At 41.6% G+C, this 26,306-nt stretch overlaps 1 protein-coding gene across 2 annotated transcripts in view; it reads left to right on the top strand.

Moving 5' to 3' along the window:
* Positions 1–26,306, top strand: part of KAZN (kazrin, periplakin interacting protein) — a 1,237,957-nt gene that overhangs the window by 514,727 nt on the left and 696,924 nt on the right. The gene's annotated exons all lie outside the window — the stretch shown is intronic.

Here is a 26,306-nt window from a genome sequence, read left to right on the forward strand (position 1 = left end):
TCTTTTTTTTTTTCACTTAGAACAAGATTGGCATCTGAAAAATAAAGTAAGATCTATAGAAAGTTTATGTCTCCATCTCTATTCCTACCTACTTCTCCTTCAGTGATTTCCATGACATTGGATTTTGAAGGTTTAGTTCTCCCATTTTCCTAGAAGCTACAGTCAACGTATCTTTGTAAGACTCAAGTAGATGGATTGCAGTAATGGCCCCACTTACCCTCTCTGTGGAGCTAGTCTTTAGCATGTGACTTTAGAGTTCCTCCCATAGAGGTGATATGTATTTTCTCTCCCTGTGTGTCTTATTCATCTCAGGCTGCCAGAACAAAATACTACAAACTGAGTGGCTTAAACAATGGGAGTTTCTCACAGTTCTGGAGACTGGAAGTCCAAGATCAGGGCACCAGTATGGTCAAATTCTGAAGTTCCTCTTCCTGCCTTGTAGGCAGCCTCCTCCTCATTGTGTCCTCATATGGTAGAGAGAGAGAGAATTTTGTCTCTTCTCTTTCATGTAAGGACACTATTAGCATCATGGGAGTTTCACCCCCATTTACCCCCATTTCACCCCCTTTTCACCCCACTTCCAAACACGACATTGAGTGTTAGGGATTCAACATGTACGTTTTGAAGGACACAAACAGTTTAGAACATCATGCAACTCACTCTGACCAATAGAATAAGGCAGAAGTGCTGGGCGCGGTGGCTCTCGCCTGTAATCCCAGCACTTTAGGAGGCTGAGGTGGGCGAATCACCTGAGGTCAGGAGTTTGGGACCAGCCTGGGCAACATGGTGAAACCCCATCTCTACTAAAAAATACAAAAAAAATTAGCTGGGCTTGGTGGCGAGTGCCTCTAATCCCAGCTACTTGGGAGGCTGAGGCAAAAGAATCACTTGAATCTGGGAGGCAGAGGTTGCGATGAACCGAGATCGCACCATTGCACTCCAGCCTGGGCAACAAGAATGAAGCTCCATCTCTGTTTATTTAGATAAATAAATAAATAAATAAGGCAGAAGCAAGGATGTGCCAGTTCTGAGATAAGGCTTCAAGAGTCCTTGCTTGATTGCGCCTATGTTGCAGGAACGGAGGAGGATAAGAGACATACAGAGCCAAACTGTCCCAGTTAAGGTGGCCTAGCCCTTTCCAGAACAAAGTCCTTGGTTGACCCATAGATGTACCTGTGAGTCTAGCCAAGATCAATCAAGCCCAGTTTATATCTGTTCGCTCCCTAGCCTACTAAAATGCATGAGTTATAGTAATATATAAAACTAATATAGTCATGAGTTAAATGATTCTGGTTTTATGCTGCTGAGTTTTGAGGTAGTTGGTTATGCAACAATAGCTAACTGATAAAGTATGGCTACTGAATAGTCATTATTATTTATACTCTTCCTACAAAGGAAGTTAGATGTAGTGATTAAAAGTCTGGAGTAGATCAGGTCTTCTTGAATTTGAATCCTGGCTCTGCCACTTACTATTTGTGATTTTGGGCAAGGCGCCTCAATTTCCTTATCTGTACAAATGAATATAACAACAGTATCACATAGGGAAATTGTCAGGATCAAATGGGTTAATGCATATAATGCACCTGAAACAGTTACTGGTACAGAGCAAGGACTGTAGAAGTGTTTGCTGTTATCCCTTTTAAAGGGCTTGAGACTTGTCGAGAGCAGGCTGCAGGTGAGGTTCGTTGATGCCCAGGTAGCATCAGCTCCACTGCTCAATAACAGGTTCTGAGCTCGGGTCTTCAGCACGAGATGAGCTCACTTTCCCCAGGAGAGACAATGTAATCGAGACTGCTTTAGAATTCTCTGGGATGGCTCTTTTATATCTTCTCTGAGAAACTAGCATTAGCGTGTTAAAGGCATTACGCTTTTCCCCCACATGGAACTGATGGGAGAGAGAACAGCTCTCAACAACCCAGAAGGTTCCAGACCACGTGGTCAAGCATTCTGAAGGGTGCAGACCCTTTTGTGTTTCCTCCTTTTCCTCCCCACATCCAGGCACTCGGTGTTCTCATGCTGTGACTTTCGGATTACTCGGAGGTTTTGTCTTTACGGAAGTGCTGGGGCTGCCACAACTGTCACTGATCCCCTGAATCTCCCCATTCCCCCCTCCACTCAGGGCACTTGCCATCCCTGGACAAAGTGGTTTTGGAGGGGGGGATTTTCTTTGTTTTGAGACAGAGGCTTGCTCTGTCACCCAGGCTAGAGTGCAGTGGCACAATCATGGCTCACTGCAGCCTCGATCTCCTGAGCTCAAGCGATCCTCGCACCTCAGCCTCCGGCCATGCCTGGCTAGTTTTGTTTTGTTTTTGTTCTTGTATTTTTTAGTGGAGACGAGGTCTCACTATGTTGCGCAGGCTGGTCTCAAACTCCTGAGGTCAAGTGATCCTCCCGCCTCAGCCTTCCAGAGTGCTAGGATTACAAGCATGGGTCACCACACTCAACCCAAGGATGTTTTGATAACAGCTAATTTGTTAATAAATTACTGCTCCTAAATAACCTATTTGCTGCTTACCAACTACATGTCGTAGGTAGTGTTCTATCAAGAAAAAGCGAGTTTAGTGATGGAAAGTCTACATACCTTGATGGTCATTGGTAAAGGTTATTTAAGGGCAAAAAAGACATCTAGGACTCTCTCAGTAACAGGCAAGCAGCGAGCCACCCATCAGGCCCAATCCCAAGCTTTGAGATGTTCTCACGAGTCACCCGGGGGTGTCCTGGGTTCAGTCACGTAACCATCTCAGAACTCTCTGTCCTGGGTCACAGCTGGAGACATCCATGTTGCTAAGGGGTGGTGACCTATGCGCCCCTCTTTTTTACACCTTGGAATCTTCCCATACGCTGTTCTGCTCTGAGATCAAAACCCCTACCTGTGCTCCAAAGCTGTCGTGCTCCACGCTATCTCTCAGGAAGGTTTCCCCGAGGCTCTCCTCATCAATTACTTCTTCCTCCTCTTCCCTCCCCATACCCTTCTGCTAGTGAGTCTCTCCTGTTTCCAACTGGACCATGAGCTCCTTGAAGATGGCATTTACACCCTGTTCATCTCATCATTTCCCACATGACTTAGCAGAGTGACTTTTGTGTATCAAGCTCTCAGTAAGTAATTGGTGAATTAAAATAAAAAAAGAAGGAATGATTTCAGTCATTTCATCCAGTCAGGGGTTAATGCCCACACTCCTACCCAAGTATGTAACAACCCCAAGCCCAGTGATCTCGAAGCTCTGGTGACTACTGTAAATACTGAACCACTTCTGCTATCCTCCAGGGATACCCGGGACAGGGACAGAATGTAAAGGGAGGTCCATTTGTTCACATGTCTTTCTTTGATGCCAGCTCAGGCAGTATTTGTCCTGAGAGAATCACAAAGGAAGACATCTCAACATCTCTAAGAGCAACGTGAGAACAACCTGGCCAGGAGAAGTGCCATCATCATGAATTTAAAGCTTTATGGCACTTCTTGCATTTTTCAGCTCTCATAAATCATAAAATTGTAGGGCTAGACAGACACTTGGAAATCATCCTGGCCAGTCTGCCCATGAAAATATGCATTCCTTGGGAGGTGCTTTCTCTCACAGCTCATTCATTCTGCAGATGTGTGGTTCAAGGTCACATAACTGGTAGCAGATCTGGGATCAGAACCCAGCACTCTAGCCCCTACCCAGCATCCACTCAGCAGCCCACGCTGAGCTGACCTGGCAAGGAAAGAATGGGTTACTGTCTCCAGGCTATGCCATGGACTGCAACAGGTGCTGTTATTACTTGTCTTTAGAGTAATAAGCCTGTGTAATAAGTATGTAATGTGGACGCTTTATTCAGCCCATTAACCCTCAATAAACATCGTTGCCTAGCTGTACTCTCCCAGGCCCGGCCCCTGCTGCATTGCCCATCACTTGGGAGCTTAAGTAACAGCACTTCCTGTAGAAGAACAAGGCCCTGCCAGATGTGACTAGATCACAGGAATTAGAATTGAACACTGGTTAAAAATAAAAGTAGTTTTTTCGTGACATTCCTATCTGCCATGTGTGTGTCTGTGTGAGAGTGTGTGTGTGTGTATGCAAGCGTGTGTTTGAAATGTGATTAACAACAGCAATGATGTTATATAGATATTCATAGGACAAATGTGTGCTGGACATCTACTAAGAGAAAGGCCTTGTGCTAGGAATTTTTTTCCAAAAACAAAGAAGCATAAATACTGCAAGCATGGTGTGAACACAATGGTCTGAGGCTGCCAAGGAGAGAACACAATGGGTTTTCAAAGGGGATAAGGAGGGGGCAGAAGAGGAATCAAATAAGCCTTCAAGGAAGTGATGACATTTGAGTGATAATTTTAATTCCCAGACACCTGAGAATTTATAAAATCAGAAATGGTGAGAATATTCCAAGTAGAAAAGATAGCTTGAACCCAGAAGATGTTAAGGTCGAGTTTTAGCAGAGCTTGAAAAATAGCAGATAATAACTGTTCTTATACATATAATTTAGGAGAAGCACAAAAGAGAGAAGACTAGTTTTAGGAAACTGCTGATAGAAGGATTATATCATTCCAGGTAAATCTCATGTGATGAACACAGATGGAACAATTCTAAATAAGAACAAACTAATCGAACAGGATATTAAAATAACTACATTGTCTCTAATGAGCCTTACCTAAGGAATGCAAGGATAGTATGAAGTTTTAAAATCTATCAGTATAGGTCTAGCGCAGTGGCCCATGCCTGTAATCTCAGCACTTTGGGAAGCCAAGGCAGGTGGATCACTTGAGCCCAGGAGTTCAAGACCAGCCTGGGCAATATGGTGAAACCCCATCTCTACCAAAAATACAAAAATTAGCCAGTCTCACAATGTGGTCTCAAAATAAATAAATAAACAAAAAAATGAAAATTTAAAAATAAATCTATCAATATAATTCATTTATTATAGGAAAAATAATATGATTAGTTCAGTAGGTACAGAATCAATAATTAGTAAGCTTCCACACTTATTTATAATTTAAAAAATAAAACCAACAACCTCTTATCAAACTAAAAATGGGAAAAAAAATGCTGCTGGAATCTAAAAACAAACGTCATATTGAGAGTGAAATAGGAAAGTCTTTCTAGTAAGGTTCAAAAAGAGGTAAGAATGCCCGCTATCACATCTGTTATCCAATATTACATTTGAATTTTTTTTGTTAATATAATACAAGAAACAGAAATAGGCATAAGAATCAAAAAGGCAAACAACAATTTTAGTATTTTCAAAAGTCATGACAGTCTATGTAAAAGAACCAAAAAAAAAAAAAAAAAACCAAGGAGAACAACATATAAATTTTTAGAACTAAAAAAAAGCATTCAAAAAGTCCAATGACTTTTAGTTCTAAAAATTTTAAACACAAAATTCACATTCTAAATACAAAACCCACATTTTAAAAAATTTATAAGTATCTATAGGCCAAAAAAAAAAAAAAATCTTAGACGTTATAGGAAAAAAGCCTGTTCCTAGTAGCAACAAATTTATGAAAGAATATTAATAATTGCTAACACTCATTGAGTTCTTCCCAGTGTTCCAAGCATTCTACCTTGTTTCATTCTCATGGCAAGTTTATGATCTAAGCTATCGAAAAATAAACTTAACAAAAGCCTTGCAAGAACTTTACAGACAAAATTATCAAGTGTTATTAAAGGGCATAAAGGACACAAGCAAATGGAAATATATATCATATTGTTTATTGGGAAAACTGAACATCTAAATGTCATAAATATAAAATATCCCCAAATTAATTTATAAATTTTAATATGTTATAATCAAAGTCCTGACAAAATATTTTTAAATGAAACTAGACAAACTGACTCTGAAAATCACATAGAAGAGTAAACTTCGAAGAGTTGCTGAATAAGTTGTGAAAAAGACCAAAAGAGAAGAACTTACTCTATCAGTTACCAACACAAATCCTATCATCATGAAAACTATGATATTGGTGCAGAAATAGGTTAATAGATCAATGAAGGAGAATAAAAATCTCACAGACCCAAATGGATATAGAAACTTTTTTTTTTTTTTGAGCCAGACTGTCACTCTGTTTCCCAGGCTGGAGTGCAGTGGCACAATCTTGGCTCGTTGCAACCTCTGCCTCCTGGGTTGAAGTGATTCTCGTGCCTCAGACTCCCAAGTAACTGAAATTACAGGTGCATGCCACCACACCTGGCTAATTTTTGTATTTCTAGTAGAGACGAAGTTTCGCCGTGTTGGCCAGGCTGGTCTTGAACTCCTGGCCTCAAGTGATCCAACCACCTTGGCCTCCCAAAGTGCTGGGATTACAGGCATGAACCACCACACCCAGCCTGCATGTAGAAACTTAATCCATGATAGAGGTGACATTGCAAATAAATAGAAAAAATATAAACCATCAAATACCTTTATAAATGGTGCTGGGAGAATTAGCTTTGTATATAAGAAAAAAGTGAAACTACATCCTTACTTCACACCATACTCAAAAATAAAACGGATGGATCAAAACCTCAAAACCTAGATGCAGAAAGAAAACTTTAAATCTATTAGAAGAAAATGTCTTTGAAGCTTCAGGCTCAGGCAAGAGTTACTAGTAAAGATCCCTCTACTCCCCACACCAAAAAAAAAAATCAGCAAATGAAACATTAATATTTGGTTCATTTCAATTTTATAAGCCTTTTGTGAACAAAATTGAAAGACAAACCACAGACTCGTAGATATTTGCAACATATAACTGAATTAGTATCTAGAATATATAAAGAATTTTCAACATCGATAAGAAAAGGACAAAGAACCAACATCAAAAGAACCACACAAACAAAATCAAAATAGAGAAATGACAGAAAAGAAATATGAAATGGCCAGTCTAGTACACATGGGAGGAGAGCCCCAATCTCACTCACAGTCTGGATCTGCAACGAGTAATAATGAGATACCATTTCACAGCATCTGTGGAGGAAAGTTTACAATCTGACAATATCAAGTGTTGGTGAAAGATGCATATGCTGCTGCTGGAAAAGTACTGAAGTGGCATCATTTGCCTGGGGTAATACCCAACATTCATTGCCTCATACCAAGGAAATCAAGGACGTAGACACACCAGAGTGAGGTTAAGAGTGGAAGTTTAATAGGCAAAAGAAAAAGAAGAGCTCTCTGCACAGAGAGAGGTCCTGGAGAAAATGGGTTGCCCCTTCTGCAGTGAAATGCAGAAGGTTTTATAGATGAACTTGAGGGGGTAGTGTCTGATTGACATAGGGCACAAAAGATTGATAGGACCAGATGTGCCACTTGCATAGCATGCAAAGAACTGGTTATGACTAGGTGTGCCGTTTGCATAGCACGGGAAGAGGCTGGTCACCCCACCCTAATCCTTTATTACACACATGGATTATCTACCTAGTTGGCGCTGTATTGCCTGGTTTTTTTTACTGTACCTATGGTGACAAAGAAAAGGGAAGATGGAGCCTCCATGTTGAACATGCCTGAACCTCAGGTAGCCCTTTCCTGTTGGCATGGCTGCCAGCATTCACTCATGTGAGCTTCCAGCTTGCTTATCTATGTCTGCAGCTTGATTTTTCAGGCTGCTCTTTGTTAGAAAAGAAACGATTTGAGGGCTGTTTTTTGTTAAGAGGGAAATTCCACAGAGGACTCTGTTGCCCTTACTATCTGCCTAAATAATTTCTTTCTGTCTCCCGTATCAGTATGCTGGAACAACAAGCTACCTGGCAGTGTCTAGTTCAACAACAACAACAAAAAATGCATTCACTAGAATCCAGCAATTCCATTTCCTGAAACAAGTTCTCCCTCATGTGCCTAAGGAGACATGTATGAAGATGTTCATTGCAGCACTGTTTACTCTGGGAAAGAAAATTAAAACTTAGAAATAATTAAAATGTCTGTAAATAGGAGAAAAGATCAATGGGCCCTATTCATAAGATGCATCACTTAACCCAGTTAAGAGGGTGAAATACTGAAAATTCTCAAAAATATAATAGTGAATGTTAAGAACAACAGAAACTAATTGTAGAATGAAATGTATATATGCAAACACAAACATGTATTGTCATTGACCTATAGATATTGCAAAAGAATAAGAAAGGTCCACTTAAAGGACACTCAATAAATTCCTTAAGAAGGAATGCTCTCTGACACCTGGCATTCTGTCACATCATCATAAAGATGAGTGTGGAGGAAGAGCTAATGTTCACCGTCCCTGCTGGGAGAGCCCCTCCTGGAATTCTACGCCTTTGTGCATTCTTTGTGTTTTCTACATTGCATTAAGGCAGCTAAGAAACATCTTGCCTTTGTGTGTGGTGGGGGGTGGGAGGATAGCAGTGTGTGTGTGAATAAACCCACCTCCTGAATACATATACAAAATGCTTTCAACTCAGAACTTTGCATACCACTGCTCAGAGCAGACCAAGGCTATGTGTTGTCATAACAACAAACTCAACAATTTGAAATGCAGATTCTTTCTCTTTTGCTCTGATGGAAACTGGTGAGGAATGCAAGATACTTTGTATTGGGTATGAGCCTGTTTGAGTTCAAATGTGATATTAGACTTGGTTGTATGCCCAGTGGGGAAGAAAATGTATGATTTATAAAGCACTGAAACCAAGAAATCATATAGATTTTCAGGAAAGCCTGTCCATTCAGATTATAAAGTTTTGACACTTAAGATCCACTTTGAGTCTTGGCAGTCCTATAAGAGTAGTTTTGTGTTGTGTTGGAGAGGAAACAGGGGAGAGGCAATGGGATAAACACTCTGGTTCTAGAGTCCAAAAGACCTGCTTCAGTGCTTCCTAGCTGTGTGTCATTTGGGCAAGTTACTTACCATATTAATCAGCATCCTCCAGAAAAACAGACCTAATAAAATGTGTGTGTGTGTGTCTACGCGTGCACGTGTGTGTGTGTGTGTTTATACATAGATAGAGAGAGAGATTTATTATAAGGAATTGGCACTCACAAGATTATGGAGGCTTACACGTTCTAAGGATCTTCAGGGTGAGTTGACAAGCTGGAGGCCCCAGAAAGCCCATGGTGTAATTCCAGTTCAAACACCAGCCAGTTCAAGACCCAGGAAGAGCTGATGTTTCAGTGTGAAAGCAGTCAGGCAGGAGGCATTTTCTCTTACTTGGGGGAGGGTCAACCTTTTTGTTCTATCCAGGCCTTCAAGGAATTGGATGAGGCCTGCCCACATTAGGGAGGGCAGTCTGCTACCCTCAGTCTACTGATTTAAATCTCAGATGGTTAATGGGTGCACAAAATGAGAAGAGATGAATGAGACCTACTATTTGATAGCACACAATAGGGTGACTATAGTCAATAACAACTTCATTGTACATTTTGAAATAACGTAAAGAACGTAATTGGATTGTTTGTAACTCAAAGGATAAATGCTTGATGGGATGGATACCCCATTCTCCACAGTGTACTTTTTTCACATTGCATGCCTGTCTCAAAACATCTCGGGTACCCCATAAACATATACACCTACAATGTACTCACAAATTTGTTTTTAATAATTTTAAAAAATAAAAATTACATTTAGGAGACTGTCAGTCAACAAGTGGATAAAGAAACTGTGATATATAGGAATACTACTCAGCCATAAAAATGAATGAGTTATTGGCATTCGCAGCAACCTGGATGGGATTGGAATGGAAAACCAAACATCCAAAAACCAAATGTTCTCACTCATAAGTGGAAGCTAAGCTATGAGGATGCAAAGGCATAAGAATGACACAGTGGACTTTGGGGACTCGAGGGAAAAGGATGGGAGGGGGGTAAGGGATAAAAGACTACAAGTTGGGTTCAGTGTATACTGCTTGGATGATGGGTGCACCAAAATCTCACAAATCACCACTAAAGACCATACTCACGTAACCAAATACCACCTGTTCCCCCAAAACCTATGGAAATTTAAAAATTAAAATAAATGATTAAATAAGTGTTAATCTCATCCTAAAACACTTTCTCAGAAACAGCCAGAATAATATTTGACCAAATATCTGGATGCCCTGTGACCCAGTCAATTGACACATACAATTAACCATCACACTCACGCTGTCTGCATCTTGGTTTTCTCAATTATAAAAGACAGCTAATAATAGTAGATAGCTCATAGGCCTGAAGTGAGGAATAAATAAGCTGTTGCACATAAAGTGCAAACAGAAGAGCTAAGACTTAGCAGGCACTCGATAGCTGTGTACCAAATGAATTTCTAGTTTTGCAAGTCATCTATGAGTACCCCCAAAAAGATCGCTTAGTTCACTTGTTTTTATGCTTTATAAAAATGATAGCTTCAGAGACTTGCTTTGTTCACTCAGCATTATACTAGCAACATTGGTATTCAGATGCTACTGAGAATATTCATTCCGTCGATGGACATTTGGGTCATTCCTCGTTTTTCCATTTTCAACAATGCTCCTGTGAACTCTCTTGTCCATGGCAGTGAGGGCTCACCTCTGGGATTTTCTCTAGGACCTGGGAGGGGAATTGCTGGGTCGTAGGATAGACAAGTATTTAATTTAACAAGATCAAGCTAAACTATGTCCCGAAGCGCTCAGTTCGTTGAATGAGAAAATAGTGATCAGATATTGTTCTGCTGGTCATTAAAAGAAGTCCTTATAAAGACTATCCAACAGGCAAAATAATCTTTTGATGTTAAATTGGGGGAACAAAGGGGATATAAAGTTCAGTGTGATTGTAGCTCCATAGAAAAGAAGGGGGAGGCAAAGCAATATAATATCAGAGTTGCAAGAGAAGGTGTGAACAGGGTATAAAATCAGACGGATCTGAGGTAAGCCTCCACCTGTCCTCAACCTGCCTGTGAGACCTTGAGCCAGTTTCCTGACCTCTCTACACTCGTGTGATGTCATTTTAAAATGAGAATAACCACACCTAACTCAGAGTGTTGTATGAACTGTTACCATGCATATAGTAAGTTCTCAACAAATGATGGACAAAAACACAAACAAAAACCATGTGGTTTTTTTTTTTTTTTAAAGACAAAGATGCACTTGAATGATTCCTGAGGCTTATGGTAGGTCTTCAGTTATGAGTGGTTTGGTTCTTCTACTTTTAGAGCTACTGGAAAGTGCTTATGTTGCTTTCAAAATGAGAAAATTAATTTGTTTTTTAGACATTCCGTTATTTGCTACTTTATGCAGTTTCCTTACACTACTTTTATTTACTCACACACCTCTCAATTCAATTTATCGCATCTGTGGGGAGCTGGGTGAAGTGACTGACTTTAGTTAAAACAGGCAGCAGGTACCTGATTCATCAGGGGGCTGCCCCTCGGGTCAGGTTTTGCACAAGGTGAGAATGATCCCCAGTTAAGACCTATTAAGGTGAGAAATCTCTTGGTTTGGTCATAATTAAAAGTCCTCTCGGCCGGGCGCGGTGGCTCACGCCTGTAATCCCAGAGCTTTGGGAGGCCGAGGCGGGTGGATCACGATGTCTGGAGATCGAGACCATCCTGGCGAACACAGTGAAACGCCCTCTCTACTGAAAATTTAAAAAAAATAGCCGGGCGTGGTGGCAGGCGCCCGTAGTCCCAGCTTCTAGGGAGGCTGAGGCAGGAGAATGGCTTTAACCCGGGAGGCGGCGGAGCTTGCGGTGAGCGGAGATCGCGCCGCTGCACTCCAGCCTGGGAGACAGAGCCAGACTCCGTCTCAAAAAAGAAAAGTCCTCTCTGCAAATGCTTACATTTTCCCATTTTTGCTGAGGTCTGGATTTTCTGAATATTCGAGTTTATGCATGAGAAGGAGGAAAGAATTTAGGCCCATGAGCCAAGGGGAATGTATCTTTCAGGTTTTTAGAACATTACAGCCTTATTGCAAGTCTGTTGTGGGCATAGAGGGAGTCTCTCGGGCATCTGCAGCTTTGGTGCATTCCTTCATTCTTCTAGTAAATACTTTCTAGCACTGTAGATCCCATAGATCCAGATGCAGGAAAGCCAGATGTATTAGTCAGCTCGGGCTGCTGTAACTGAAGCCGCGGGCTGGATGGTTTAAACAACAGACATTTATTTTCTCACTATTCTCAAGGATGGAAGTCTGAGATCAGGGAGCCGGCCTGGTCAGGTTCTGGTGAGAGCCATCTCCCAGGTTCCATCATCTCACGGTGTCCTCATACAACAGAGAAAGAGAACAAGTCCTCTGGCTCACCTTATAAGGATACTAATCCTGTCAGATCAAGGCCTTACCTGTATGAACTTAATTACTTCCTTAGAGGCCAAATATGATCACGTTGGGAGTTGGAGCATCAACATATGAATTTGGGGGGAGAAAGGACACAATTCAGGCCATAGCACCAGAGAAGGTCCCTGCGTCATCCATTCTAGAGGGCGTGACAAGCCACGAACAAGTACACAAATAAATAATCTAGGAAAATATGGATCACGATTAATTCCATGAAGGAAATGAAGAGGATGGGATAGAGAATAATGGAGGGGGGGTTGTTTTATGGAGATGGGGTCAGGAAGGATCTTGCAGAGGATATTTGAGACCAGAGGATGGACAAGAGCCAACCATGGGGAAACATTCCAGGCAGAGGAAGTTTTTTCAGTGCAGAGCCTTTATTCAAGAAAGACTATGGTGTGTTCTGAGAACTTTTGGAAAGACCAGCATGGCTACTGCATGGTGATTTGGAAGGCAACCCTCTTGTACAGTTACAAATGTTTGACAAATACAGTAGGCATTGTTTTAAATGCATAGATGAGCTCTCCAGAAAAAAAGTTATTCGAGGAACCAGAAACAAAAGAGGAAGTGAAAAGCCATCTTAACAACACAGGGATTAGAATGTTTAATGTCTGGAAAGGTACAGAGATTGATGTCTTAGACTCAAGAGCAATGAATGTATCCACAAGAAGCCAGGACTCTGGGAGGGCTAATATTAACCATGCCATGAAAGGGTAGATGGAGGAAAACTGCCTACCTGCCCAGGAAGACAACAAGAGTGCTTGAGTTCCTTGATGTAGATTATGTTAAAACAAAATAATTCTCTGAAAATTCATACCAAGAACTTGATCTCACATAAGCTTAAATTTATACTACCCACACTACCCTAGAAGCCCCAACTTGAAAAGGAACTCAAACACTGGTACCAAACAGTGATATCCATGGGGAATCTATAAGAAGCCAACACAAAACAGCCTGAGAGACATATACCCTCAACACAGGTCACACAAAATTCCCATAGATAAAGCCCTGCTGAAATGAGCTTTCAATCTCAAATTACAAATGTACAAAGAAAAACTTCACCATGTGCAAGAGTCATAAATTACAGCAAACTGAGGGACTAGACACTCCCTTCAAAAACTCCAAATAAAAGAACTATCTGAAAGATAATATTTTCAGAATAATCATAGTCATAAGCTAGACCATTGAAAAACAGAATATAACAGATACTCTAAGGGGAAAAGTAGGACAGATTTTTAAAATAATAGTCAAATTTCTAGATTAAAAGTCAAATTTCATAATTAAATCAAAATTGATGGCTTGAATAGCAGATTAATCAGATATGAAAAAACAATCAGCTGGAAGATAGATATGAGAAATTACTCAGAATGTACTGCATGGAGTTAAAAGGCAAAAGGCATAAGAGATCAGTTAAATAGAACAGAAGATTAATGGGAAAAGTCCTATTGTTTATTTATTTTGAGACAGAGTCTTGCTCTGTCACCAAGACTGGAGTGCAGTGGTGTGATCTTGGCTCACTGCAACCTCTGACTACCGGGTTCAAACAATCCTCGTGCTTCAGCCTCCAGAGTAGCTGGGACTACAGGTGCGTGCCACGATGCCTGGCTAATTTTTGTATTTTTAGTAGAGACAGAGTTTCACCATATTGGTTAGGCTGGTCTTGAACTGATAGCCTCAAGTGATCCACCCACCTCAGCCTCCTGAAGTGCTGGGACTATAGGTGTGAGCCACCATTCCCGGCCCAATTTACTTTTAATAGGAGTTCCAGAATTACAGAGTAGAGAGGATTGGGAAGAGTTGTTAGGGCTGGGAATTTTCAGAATTTAGATGATGGATATGCATAGTAGGTTGAATCATGGCCACCCAAAGACAGCAAGTTCTAATCCCTAGGACAGTTAAATGTTGCCTGATAGGGAAAAGGACCTTCGCAGGTGTGAAAAAGTTAACGATCTTGAGAAGGAATTCATATCCTGGATTACCCAGTCAGGACCTGAATACAATCAAAAGTGTCCTTATGAGAGGGAAGCACGGGAGATTTCATACAGACACATACAGAGGAAAAGGGCGATGTGAAGGAGAACCCTGGAGAGATTTGAAGATGCTGGCCTTGGAGATGAGAGTGGTGTGGCCAATAACCAAAATATGTCAGTGGTCACCAGAACCCGAAAGAGGCCAGGCATGGATTCTCCTCCAGAGGGAGCATGGCTCTGCCAACACCTTGATATTGACCCCAGGACACTGATTCTGGACTTCTGGGCTCCAGAATTGGAAGAGAATAAATTTCTGTTGTTTAAGCCGCCAAGTTTGTGGGGATTTGTTTCAGCATCCCTAGGAAACGAACGTGACATATATGGATAGATTGAGAATGAACATCAAGTTACAGGAAGGATAAATAAAAATAAATCTACAACTAGGCACACTCCAGTGAAATGGGAGAATGCCAAATACAGAAAAGCAACCTTGAAAGCAACCAGAAAAAGAACACGGGGTAATGGCCAGAATGACAGTACGTTTTTCAAAACTTTAATGTAGCCCGGAAGACAATGGATAATATCTTTAAATTGCCTACAGAAACAAATTATCATTCAAGAGTGAGGGTAAAATGAAGTCATTTTCAGGCAGGCAAGGCTGAATGTCTTTTTAAGACGGAGCCTCTCTCTGTCACCCAGGCTGGAGTGCAGTGGTGCGATCACAGCTCAGTGTAACCTCTGTCTCCCGAGTTCAAGCAGTTCCCCTGCCTCAACCTCCCAAGTAGCTAGGATTACAGGCATGCGCCACCACACCCAGCTAATTTTTGTATTTTTTAGTAGAGATGGGGATTCACCATGTTGGCCAGGCTGGTCTCAAACTCCTGACCTCAAATGATCTGCCTGCCTGCCTTGGCCTCCCAAAGTGCTGGGATTATAGGTGTGAGCCACCGCGCTTGACTGGCAAGGCTGAATTTACCATTAATAGAAGCTTGCTGAAAGAGCTGCTTCTAAAAGGTATATGCACTTCAGAAAGAAGGACATAAAACCCAGAAAGACAGTGAGGTACAGGAAGAAATATTAAGTAATGAAATGAAAAAAAAAAAGTGTGATTCAACAGAAAATCAAGCATCAAATGTGATTTGGGACTATAAAAAAGGTGAAATGTAAATACCAGACAGTAATAACATGTAACATAAGAGAGAAGTCTATGAGTTAAAAAGTTCTGGTCTTTGTATTGTTCAGAAGGAGAGGTACTGATTCATTTTAAATTGTATAAAGTAAAATAGACACAATTAGAGAAATTTGAAATGACAGACTGTCATTGTGGTCATTGCCCCCTGTACTTTTTCTGGTTGCTTTCAAGGCCATTTTTCTGTATTTGGCATTCTCCCGTTTCTAGTTGTAGATTTATTTTTATTTATCCTTCCTGTAACTTGATGTTCATTCTCAGGGGGTCATAGGAAAGAGGAGGAAAGAGGACGAAGAAAACGTGACAAACAGCAAGTGCAAATTAAGATTGGCAAAATAAACCTCAAAGCATCAGGGCATAAATCTAAGTATATCAAGTATCATAAACATGTAAACAAATGAATCCCACTGTTTAAAAGACAGAAGCTTTAATGAGTAAACAAGATCTATATGCTCTATGCTTTTATAAGAATAACCAAAATAAAAGTACTCAAATATGGAAGAATCAGAAGGAGAAAAAACCCCAAACTTTCACTACTTACAAAGTTATCTGCATAGAAAACTCAAAGAAATGATATACAAACTGATAAAACTGAGAAGTCAGCAGTTTTGTTGAGAACAAGCTCAAGCATACAAAAATCAATTATATGCATTAACTAAAAAAATTAGCACATGTAGTTTTAAAAAGATACTATATGCACTAGCAATAAAAACTTAAAGGTATCTAGGAATAAACTTTGATGGAGAAATGTATGAAACTTTGTTAAAATACATAAAAGAAGCGGAAAAAATCTAGAGAAAGGAAAGGCTGGGTGATAGCTCCTGTTCATTAGTGAAAAGAATCAATATTATAAAATGAAAATCCTCCCAAACCAATCTATAAAGTTAATATAATTCTTAGGAATAGAATTATAATAATAGAATTTTTCATGGAAGTTATATATGCAAAAGCAAAGACACAAAATAATTTTTAGCAAAGACACAAAATAATTTTTAAAAAGAAAAATATGGGGATAGGATTTTCTGCCTGGGTATCGAGATAACATGAAAATGTAGTCAGGCTGGTCGCGGTAGCTCACACCTGTAATCCCAGCACTTTGGGAGGCCAAGGCGGGCAGATCACGGGGTCAGGAAATGGAGACCATCCTGGCTAACAAGGTGAAACCCCGTCTCTACTAAAAAAAAAAAAAATTAACTGGGCGAGGTGGCAGGCACCTGTGGTCCCAGCTACTCGGGAGACTGAGGCAGGAGAATGGCGTAAACCCGGGAGGCGGCGCTTGCAGTGAGCCGAGATCGGACCACTGCACTCCAGCCTGGGCAACAGAGCGAGACTCTGTCTCAAAAAAAAAAAAAGTGTAGTCATTAAGATAGTGTGATATGGACTCATAAACCACTAATGGACTGAAATAGGATGCTCAGATTTATTCCCATATATAGTATATAAATATATTAAATATATAAATATATATAAAAACATATATAAATATATACAATAAGTTATTTGTATTTATATATTATATATAGCATTAAATCAGAGCATTCTATTTCAGTTCACTGATCTATTTATATATATATTACCTATATGTTAACTTAATCTATGATAGAGGTGACATCATAAATTAGAAAAAAGATGGGCTGACAATAAGTAGTACTGGGATTGCCATTTTTCCATATGGAAAATAATTAAATTAGATCTTTCCCTCAATACAGAAAGAGGGAAACCTTTACAATACATTTAAGAGAAAATATAGGAGACTGTCTTTATGACCTCTTGGTAGAGAATTGCTTTTGGAAATACAAATGATAAAGAAAATATGGTAATCTGATGACATTAAAATTAAAATCATCTAGAAAACAAAAGCTGCTGCAAACAAAGTAAAATGCAAATCACAGAATGAGAGTAGATACATTTTAAAAATTAGCTTCTGGAATATACAAAAGATATATCCACAATTCAGTGAGAACATGACTCAATAAAATGGAAGGTAAAGGGTATACATTGAAAATTCACAAAAGACAAAATATGAATGGCTTCTAAGCATATAAAAAGTGTTTGACCTCATTAGTAATCAGGGAAATGCAAAGTAAAACAAGGAAATCTTTTCATTCCGATCATGCCTGGCAGGGACCTTCTCCCCAGATGCCTCAGGCAGGAAGCCAAGGTGGAGAAATGTCCAAGGCCCATAACATGCTTTGCACTGGATTGGCAAAAATTAAAAATAAGAACATCAAGAGTTGGTGAGGATGCAGAGACACAGGAATTCTTACACCCTGTCCATGGAAGAGTGTGGTTTAATTTACAGAGGAATTTGGCAATATTTAGTAACACTAGAGATGTTCATGTTCTAGTTTTCAGCATTTCCATTTCTAAGAATATATACAAAAAAGACTCCCACGAGTTCCCAAAGTAACTGGTAAAGCCAAAGAGTATTTATTGCAGCACTATTTGTCATAGAAAAAAAAAAAAAACCTTTTGTGGTGGTGGGGGAGAGGAAAAAGCCTAGAATCCAGTAACCAAAAAATAAATGAGTAACTTGTAGTGTACTCACATAATGTCGTACTATGCAACAGTTAAAATGATTGAACCAGGACCACATGCATCAACATGGATGAAACTGTAGAAACATAATGCTTAGCAAAAAGTAAAAGTTTCAGAATGATTTATTCAGCATGATGTCAATTTAGTAAGTTTGAAAAAATGTAAAACAGTCTTATATGCACATACTCTGTGTGTGTGTGTGTGTATGTGTTATACATATGTAGCAAAAATAGAAAACCATACAGAGGGATAATAAACATCAATCCCTCTGGGAGGGTTGGAGGAGAATAAGATCAGGAAGGAACATAGAGGCCAGGAGCAGTGGCTCACTCCTGTAATCCCAGCATTTTGGGAGGCCGAGGAGGGTGGATCACCCGAGGTCAGGAGTTTGAAGACCAGCCTGACCAATATGGTGAAACCCCATCTCTACTAAAAAATACAGGCCAGGCGCGGTGGCTCAAGCCTGTAATCCCAGTACTTTGGGAGGCCGAGACAGGCGGATCACAAGGTCAGGAGATCGAGACCATCCTGGCTAACACGGTGAAATCCCGTCTCTACTAAAAAAGACAAAAAAACTAGCCGGGCAAGGTGGCGGACGCCTGTAGTCCCAGCTACTCGGGAGGCTGAGGCAGGAGAATGGCGTAAACCCGAGAGGCGGAGCTTGCAGTGAGCTGAGATCCGGCCACTGCACTCCAGCCTGGGAGACAGAGCGAGACTCTGTCTCAAAAAAAAAAAAAAGAAAAAAAAAAAAAAATTAGCCAGGTATGGTGGTGCATGCCTGTCCCCAACTACTCGGGAGGCTGAGACAAGAGAATTGCTTGAACCCAGGAGGCGGAAGTTGCAGTGAGCCAAGATTTCACCACTGCACTCCAGCCTGGGCGACACAGTGAGACTGTGTCTCAAAATACATACATACATACATACATAGAAGGAACACAGGGAGAGCTTCAGTTATATCTACAAAACTTTAATGCTATTAAGCAAGTAAGTAAAGCAATTAGACATGTTGAAGTGTAGCAAGGTCAATGATGGATCTAGTGTTAGCTACATTATTCTCATTATTTTCCTTGTCTGCCTGAAAGATATCATTATAAAATATTTTTTTTTAATTAGTAAAAGTAGGAAAACTAATCCAGAGGCTATTGTATTAATCCAGACAATATGTAGATTAGGGTCACTAGGATTAGGGAAGAGGTTGAAGATGGAGAAGTGGACAGAACCATTATATATTTTGGAGGTAAAACTGAGCGTCTTGGGTAAATTTGCTGTCTCAGATATAGCAGGTATGATAAATGGGGCCACTATCCTGTCCCTGTTCTGTGGACCTTTTTGGGTGCTCCAGCTGATTTCCGACGAAGGGTGTCTCATGGCTGGGCTGAGGGTTCTTCCCCAGCCCTGGACCCCCACCCACTGAATGTTGTGCTGCCCCCAGGCGGTAGAACAGATGTGCTAAGGATTGCAGCCAACTACCAGTGGCCTTGAAGAATTAGCATGTGAATACCCCAGCTCCCTCGCCTCTGAACTGGGATCATTCTGAGGCTTGTGCTGCTTTGTGCAGTTTCCTATGGGATTCAGCATCCCATGGCAGCAGGTGTAGTAGTAGTAGGTCCTTTTGCCTTCCCTTCTCTTCCCTGACTCCCTTCCCCACTTCCCTGCCAGTATTAGCCCCACTTCCCCCAAAGAACCACTTGTGCTTGTGTCGTTCTCTTGGATCAGCTTCTGGAAAAATGTACACTAAAGAAGCAGGTGTGCTTCCCAAGCATGCCCACCCAGCACCTCCATGATGTCACTTTCAGTCTGGCAAAGGGAGGAGGGAAAAGACAAACTCCAGGGGCTGCGGTCAAGTGAATGGGGAGGTGCCACATGCAGGAGATGGAAAATGCAACTGAGGGACGGAGGCAAAAATGGGCTGCTGAAGAGTTTGCAGAGAAAAGACGCTGCCCTCCTGCATCATGAACTTAAGTTCCGGGAAATTCCGGGGAGCAATGGGCAGCTGCAATATTTTGGCTCTGGAGCTGTACTAGCATTTGCAGCAGTGCCTCATTCGGGGATTCCCTTGACAGAATTAGGAGCTAAGCACCCCCTGATTATGTGTCACCCTATGTCTAACTCCAGGGGAGCGTCATTTATATGCATTCACATTCCAGGCATGTCTACAGAGCAGGACTTGGCACTGATGGATTCTGTTTGGATATAAAATATTATGGAATGTCACTAGAGAGTGACTTCTTGATACAGAACCAAGTAACAGTAGAGTTTCTGCAAAGTGAGGTTTCAGCAGTAAATTAGAAAACATTTGCCTCGATAGTAATATAAAAAATGAATTGCTGGCTGGATGCAGTGGCTCGCGCCTGTAATTCCAGCACTTTGAGAGGCCAAGGCAGGCGGATCACCTGAGGTCAGGTGTTCAAGACGAGCCTGGTCAACATGGTAAAACCCCATCTCTACTAAAACTACAAAAATTAGCCCGGCGTGGTAGTGGGCATCTGTAAGCCCAGCTACTCAGGAGGCTGAGGCAGGAGAATTGCTTGAACCCAGGAGACAGAGGTTGCCGTGAGCCAAGATCGTGCCACTGCACTCCAGCCTGGGTGACAGAGTGAGACTCTGTCTCAAAAGAAAAAAAGAAAAAAAATTGCTTAAAATTTTAATTTTATTATATGTAAGCAAAAAGAAAAAAAAGAACAAAAACAAAAACCCAGCTGGATGATGTGGTGGTGGCTCATGCTTGTAATTCCAGCACTTTGGGAGGCCAAGGCAGGAAGATCATTTGAGATCAGGAATTTAAGACCAGCCTGGGAAACATAACGAAACCCCATTCTGCATATTTTATATATATATACACATATGTATATGTATATATATGTATACACACACACACACAGACACACACACACACAAGTTAGCCAGTTGTAGTGGCATGTGCCTGAGGTCCCAGCTACTCAGGAGACTGAGGTGGGAGAATAGCTTGAACCTGGGAGGGAGAGGTTGCAGTGACCCAAGATTGCACCACTGCACTCCAGCCTGGGCAACAGAGCCAGACTCTGTCTCAAAATTTAAAAAAAAAAAAAAAAGGAAAACACAAAGAAGGAAAAACAATAGTCCTAGGTACTTTCTGCATGTATTATTCCATTGACGAAATGACACTTCACCATTAAGCAGGGCAATTTTTAAAACGCTAAATCCATTGCACCTGGCTACTGAGTTAACCCAATTGTTATCAATAGCAAAAGCGTTCCAGTGAGGTTCTTGGCATTTCTCTGGCAGCTGATTTGGAAAGAAAGATGCTTAATTTGACTTCACCTTCACAGAAAGGTGAATTAAGAAGTCTGTGAGGAAATCACCTTCGGCTGCTCAGTCTACAATGTATTTGTCCAGTGCCATGGAGTCAATGAAACACATCAGCTCAAATGACCATCACTGACGTGAGACTGGGATATTGGCCCCTCCTGGCTGGCTGGAGTCAGACCAGAGAAACAAGCGGCTACTGTAGGCACAGGCTATGCAAGGAGACCCACGGAAAGAACAGCCTTGGTCTTTAGGGCCATCAGAAAAAGACTGTCATCTGAAATTAAACCACAAGAAACCTATATCAGGCCAGGTGTAGTGGCTCATGCCTGTAATCCGCACTTTGGGAGGCTGAAGCTGGCAGATCCCAAGGTCAGGAGATCGAGACTATCCTGGCTAACACGGTGAAACCCCGTCCCTACTAAAAATACAAAAAATTAGCCGGACATGGTGGCGGGCGCCTGTAGTTCCTGCTACTCAGGAGGCTGAGGCAGGAGAATGGTGTGAACCCGGGAGGCGGAGCTTGCAGTGAGCAGAGATTGCACCACTGCACTCCAGAAAAAAAAGAAACCTACATCAAAAGATTTGCCATCTCTAGACATATCCCTCCCAGGACATGGTCCATACAGAGTTACCAGTGGAACCAGGGCATATCCTGTGGGTCCAATGGACGCAAGAATTTCTAAGAATAAGAACCATAGAAAGATCTTACTAATGGTAGTGTTGATGAGACATTAGGAGCTCAAATTCAGGAAGATCTGAGTTCAGATTTTTAACTCCACAAATTCATAACTATATGACCCTGGCAAGTTATTTAACCTCTTTGAGTGTCGATTTCCTCCTCAGTAAAGTCTAAAGCCATGCCGGCCTGCTGTGATGAGTAAAGGAGATAATATGCATAAAGTACTTTGCACTGTGCCTGGCACATAGGAAGCACCTAGGAAACGGTGGTCACTAGTTTTATTATTACTGTCAGCATATAACCAATGGAAATAACATTCTACCTCTATGTTGTAAGTTTTCAAGTGGAAAGTGATTTTGTTCTTGCTGCAAGGAAAAGAATATTGAAAATGAAGAACTGGTCAGAATTTATCAGCATCAAGCAAGGAAAATGACTGCCTCTAGATAGCGAGGCTTGATTTTTAGACAATTAATCTGAGTTTTCTAGCCAAAGGGAGGGCATTTTTCAGGAGATCCAATGCCTGTCTTCTAATTGTATACTCCCAAAGCAAGTTTCTGTCTATGATCTGATCTCCCAAGTAGGGCAGGCCAAAGGACTCTCCCTAACTAGAAGTCAGACCTTTCTCCTACTGCAAGTCATGAAATGTGCCTCCAGAGAATCCCTCAGAGTCTTGTGAGTTTGGTTATCATGTGTCAGTCACCAGTACACTTCTGTGTGTGCAAATGAAAATCAGGCTTCTACATCTGCAGAAATGATGGCTGGATGGGGGCTTGTGGGGACCACCTCCACACCCAGAAACTGTCCCCCTGTGAAGTCTTGTCTGTAAACTTCTAGCCTGCCATCAGATACAGCTGTCAATAATGAGTGTTCAATAAGCACGTGGAAAAATACAAGGATGCTATATAGTTTTATTCCCATATAAGCTGTATTGAGCATTTTCAATAGGAAAAAGTTTATCTCTTGGTAGCACCCCATCTTTGTAAAGGAATTTCCTTTGTAAAGGAAATTCGATGTAATAAATATACCTTACTTAGTCTTTGCAGTGACCCTATGAGGACAGTGTTCCCGTTGTCATTTTAAAAGTAAGTAAACTGAGGCCCAGAGAAGTTCAATGACTTTCCCAAAGTCATAAAGCGCGAACATGAGAAAGGCCAGGTGTGAACCCTATTCTGTCTGAAGTCCATGTTCTTTCCACCCTGCCCGGCCATCCCCCATGTATCTCATTGCCTGGGAAGCCACCATCCCTCCCAGCCCATCCCCTTGTCACAGGACATGAGGACCCAAAGCCTGTGCTGTGTCCAAGCCACTCCATGAAGCACTCGCCTCTTCCCTGGACTTACCAGAGAGTTAGGCCAGTTCCCTCTGTGTAGGGATTGGTCTTAAACAATATGCCTTAGGTCATAGCTAGAGCTACTACATCAATTAAAAGGATGTAAATAGTGTGTAATCAACTGATATCAATGCTAAATAATTGTTTGCCCTCATTATTCAGGGAAGAGCTCCCAGTGAGTTTTAAAATATTTCTTGGAGTGATTGGCAGAATGGTTCTTGAATAGTAGGGGACTCCTAGCACCCCATTCAGAATTTGGTTATTGACTCGTATTATCCTTTATTCTTCTTTTGGAACGGGTTTTGTTGGGGGTGCTACGCTCTATCGTCCAACAGTAGTTTTGAAGTCTCCATCCAAGAGGGACACAAGGAAAGCCACATTGGGAGAAAACACATCCCTGGATCCCTGATTAGGGTTTGGAATATATGTTCCCAGAAAGACCCTACTAAGCACAGTTGATTGTTTTCTTAACGTTACCATATTAGGGCAGTGGCAAGCTGTGATTCTGAGACATTGTGGGTTCAATAAAGCATGTTTCCCAAACCAAAGTCTTAGAAACATAAGCAGATTCTATCAACAAGTTTAGAAAATTCTGGGTTAAATACTGTTGAACGAGTGTCTTTATTCAAAACTTCATAGAACCTGATTTTGAGAGTGGGCATGTGACTGCCCAAAAGGAATCTCCCAAACTCTTTTTACCACAAAATTTATCTCAGAGTTGGCCAAACTCACCTTTCAAAACCCTGACATAGGCCTGAGCCCCCTCCCCTGCCCCGGCCTCTTTGACTTACTGCCCTGGGTCCCGAGTAAACTCTTTCCCTTGTCTGAATAACCAACTACACTGACTGGCCCAATGAGCTGGTAAATGCAACAAAATAACACATATATCCAGCAGTGCATGGGCTAATCTTCCACCACCCATGTCAATATTTTGCAAAGTGAATTTTGTCCACCCCAGTGACTGAGACTTGGAAAGTCTGTCTTGGATATTCCTGATGCACACTGGTGAAGGCTCTGAGAAATTTCAGCAGCAAAGGCGCCTGGTCGGCCAATGTGAACCAAGAAGAAAATAGGCAATCGCTATTTTACCTTTGTTATTTTAAACTTAAATGGAATTCTGTGTTTTGGCTTTGGTTGGTGAGTTTCCTATTTTGGGTTCTGATGAGATGTGATCTGAGTGTGCTTCAGAGAACATCCGTGAGCTTCCGTGTTTACTCAGCTCTCTGCCCTAAAACACTTGCTCAGCAGCGTGACGGCACAGATTAAATCCCTGTAACAAACCCAGTGGGGAAGAGCTTCCCCTTTTCCTTCAAAAGCACAGGCAAACTACGTAAAGTATGAGGCTGCCCTAGAACAAAACGCTACGCAGTGCATAAGACACTTCCAGGGTCAACCTACACCACCCAGCCCTTCTAGATTCCCAGTCTTAAGTGATGTTCACTAATCTATCATCTGTATTTTATTTCTCTTATTGTCTCTGCCCTTGCACTTACTATGGAAGGACACAAAAAGAAAAGTCTTATTGTGTGGCTGGATTTGGTGCAGCTGCCCCCTGAAGGGCTGAAAACAGACAATGCTTTATATTCAAATTCAGTTATATGGTATCTAGGTAACATCCTTGCATCCAGAAGGTATTAAATATAGAAAGCCTCATCCCTGGTAAACCTTCTATTTTGTGGTCCAGGAGGCAGGTGGGTTTCTAAGAGATGGCAGCTCATCTTTCTGGGGGCAACGTGAACATTCTCAGACCATTGTCTGGGTCTCAGGTTCTAATCCTCAAGGCTTTCCTTATGGTTCTAGTAGAAGAATAATTGCCCTACGGAAGCTCATTTGATTATATTCTTCAGCTCTATTTGACTTCTAGCAAGGAAACTCAGATTGAGGCTTCTTTGCCTAAGAGCTGACTTATAGCAGCCCTTTGTCTATCCACAGCAGTAGTTTATTAACTTTTAAGAACAATGAAAACTTTTGCTCAAATTATCACTTTTATAAACAGATAAAGAGAAAGCTAGTCTCATAGCAACTTGTTGGAAGATCCAAAGGCCCTGCCTACTTAGCACCTGCCCCTCACAATGCACTTCTTTAGAACCCTGGTGTTCCTTGAAACAGAGTTTGAGAAACATTGTCTTGAGGACGAGGCTCTGGACTGAGCGACAGGAAGCTTGGGTTTCATCCTAGCTTGACCACAAACCCCAGGCTGAAACTGGTCAGATTTAAAAGCCTGCAGTCCCTTTATTTCCTTCTTTGTAAAATGGAGGAAAACAGCATGTACTCTATTTTTCCGGGGGTCATCACGAGGTACCAGATATACTAAAATAGCAGCATGGTGATTTTATACTTTTTATTGTGTTTTGACATCTATTAATGTATTTTCTTGTAAAAAATATCCCTGAAATGGTGTAGGGCAAACACTAGTAAGTATGAAACTCTTTGGAGAAGATTCCAATGCTAGCCAGAAACTCAGCTTTTGAAGACCTCAGCTCCCCACACACAGTGCCTGCAATAGCAGTGATAATAACACCAGGTCTAGTGGATGCCATTTATTGAGCACTTACTATGGATCAAGCACTACTGGATCCAAATCCTGTTCCCAACACGTAGTCACTCTGTAACCATACCTAGTGGATTGATCGCTTTAGAATCTAATTCCTCCCTAACTTTCAGCCCATGTGGCTCAGATGGAACTTCCCTTAAAGATCTCGCTCCCAGGCCGGGGCGCGGTGGCTCAAGCCTGTAATCCCAGCACTTTGGGAGGCCCAGACGGGCGGATCACGAGGTCAGGAGATCGAGACCATCCTAGCTAACATGGTGAAACCCCGTCTCTACTAAAAATACAAGAAAATTAGCCGGGCGAGGTGGCGGGCGCCTGTAGTCCCAGCTACTCGGGAGGCTGAGGCAGGAGAATGGCGTGAACCCGGCGGGGCGGAGCTTGCAGTGAGCCGAGATCTCGCCACTGCACTCCAGCCTGGGGCACAGAGCAAGACTCCGTCTCAAAAAAAAAAAAAAAAAAAAAAAGATCTCGCTCCCAGGTAGACCAGTGACCCGGGCCTGGACATCAAAGCTCTCTCCTGGGACTTTTGCTGGAACTTTTGGGGAGGATGCAAATTCTCCTCTGAGAAGG

The sequence above is a fragment of the Papio anubis genome, chromosome 1, assembly GCF_008728515.1.
Source record: "Papio anubis isolate 15944 chromosome 1, Panubis1.0, whole genome shotgun sequence".
NCBI classification, from domain to species: Eukaryota; Metazoa; Chordata; class Mammalia; order Primates; family Cercopithecidae; genus Papio; species Papio anubis.